Source organism: Gavialis gangeticus, unplaced genomic scaffold, assembly GCF_001723915.1.
Source record: "Gavialis gangeticus isolate Ggan-Ray unplaced genomic scaffold, GavGan_comp1, whole genome shotgun sequence".
Classification (NCBI taxonomy): Eukaryota; Metazoa; Chordata; order Crocodylia; family Gavialidae; genus Gavialis; species Gavialis gangeticus.
This window is the reverse complement of record NW_017729024.1, coordinates 119,331,248-119,333,255: the sequence shown is the minus strand read 5'-3', so window position 1 is coordinate 119,333,255 and position 2,008 is coordinate 119,331,248. Positions and strand designations below refer to the sequence as shown.

Here is a 2,008-nt window from a genome sequence, read left to right as displayed (position 1 = left end):
CTATTAAATTTAAAGGAAAAAAAAAAAAAAAAAAAAAACTTACACGAGTCCAAAAAAAAAAAAGGAAAGAATGTTTAGACTCTTTTTGCCAGCTTTTTTAGGACGCTGCTATAAAACACTAGATACATTTTATTTTGGTATCTATATTAACTACAAGAATATTTTAATCGGAAGAGATTTTTCACAAGAACTTTTGATGCATTTAATTACCACAATCTACTTTAAATATCCTCTAAATCACCAATTTAGCAAGAATATATGATCTTAATTCCCTAACGCTGTTGTTGATTAGATGGGAAAATCGCAGAATCAAAACCATATGTGGCATTTTGGCTCTGACTCAGACACAAAATCTGGGAACACTTGGTTTTCCATATTCATTTGTGTTGCAATCTGTTGATTCTTTTCTGAAATCATTTGTTTTTAAATTTCTATCATCTGTGTTCAAACCTTTCATGAGCATAAAGTTAGCAAGGAATCAGATAGTCTGTATTTGGACAGAGGCTGGCTGACTAGCTTGCTTCTTTAATTTGTATATCCCACCTACTTAAAAGGCTCAGCGTAGCTTACAGTAAATGAACAGCTCACAGACTGCATTGCACAAACAACACCCCACCACCTGAAAACTCCAACTCCTTCCATTTCCCAAACATTACTTCCCTGTCCAAACTGCCACACAAGCAAACATTCTTGCCAATCCCAACCACGGCTCCCAACTGCCCATCAAGATGCAGGAATTCTATTTTCACCCTCCCACTACCCACCCATCCACTCCTACTGCTCCACTTCCCCTACAGGAGAGATTTTCTGCCCCTGCTGCCATTCTTTTACAGAGGGGCTATGGCTGTCAAACTTCTTCCTCCTCCCCCAACCCCCCAAAAATAAGCCCACACCTAACTCCTTCCCTTCCAACAAATGCAACACTGAATTAACAAAAACCTCTAAACCAGAGGTTCCCCATCTGGTATGGGTACCACCAGTGGTATGCAGACAACTTGTCACTGGTACATGTTAACAGATGTCATATAAAGAAATTTATAATAAAAAAAAAATTGCTGGTGGCACTCAAGGTTGTATCATTTTTAAATTGGTGGTGCACAATCTGTCAATATAGGCACTGCTGCCCTAAACAAACAAAAGAAAAGAAAAGACCATCCACCCCCTTACTGGTCACTGGCAAAGGGCAACATCAAAGGGCATCCTTAAGCATTGTCCTTTGGTATTGACACCTGCCTAGGGAGGCACCCACCCAGGGAAACCTACTCATTTTAAGGCCTACAGGCTGGCTGAGTTCTCCCTCTTTTCAGGTTGCCAAGGTGGTGCCTGCACTGGGCCTTAGGCCTCATCCAGAAAGGAGGGATGGTAACAGTAGTCTTTTACCCCAGGTGGTTTGTGTGTGTGTGTGTGTGTGTGCTTGCTATTTTCACTTTTTTTGCATTTAATTCCCATCCCTGTTTGGGGTTTTTTGTTTGTTTTGTGTTGGTGTTTTGTTTTTTCCCCCCTCTGTGAAGTAGTATTGGCTGTCCTCCTGTTGTGCTACCTGTTTCCCTTGAGCTGCTGCACAAACTTTGCAAAGTGTACCATGCTACTAAGATCTCCTTTTGCATTGTGTTGCTTTCCACATTTGCAATACTGCCAGATATTAAAAATGTTTTCCTTTTCTTGTAACTGGGTGGAATTCTTATTTCTAGCAGCCAGCCAGCCAGCCTTCACATCATCTCCTGAAAAAGTTTTGAGCAGGATCGGGCACAAATAAGCAATGGAAAATTCCAATGTTCAAGCAGATCTGAAATACTAGGAAGGTACCATCTTCTATTTGAGGGATTTATACTTTCTGGTTAAACAGGTTTCCACAGGTCACTTCTTTCTCTGGTGAATAGCACTTTACTGGCAATTACTCTAAGGGAATTCCTGTGGGCAAGGTAAGAGAGAACCCTGGGTGTGCCATAGGTAACCTATTTACAGTCTACACAATACATTTTCTTTAAAAAAAGAAAAAAAAAAAAAA

At 40.2% G+C, this 2,008-nt stretch overlaps 1 long non-coding RNA gene across 1 annotated transcript in view; it reads left to right on the top strand.

Moving 5' to 3' along the window:
• LOC109297655 overlaps nucleotides 1-2,008 on the top strand; it is a 22,801-nt gene that overhangs the window by 20,717 nt on the left and 76 nt on the right. The gene's annotated exons all lie outside the window — the stretch shown is intronic.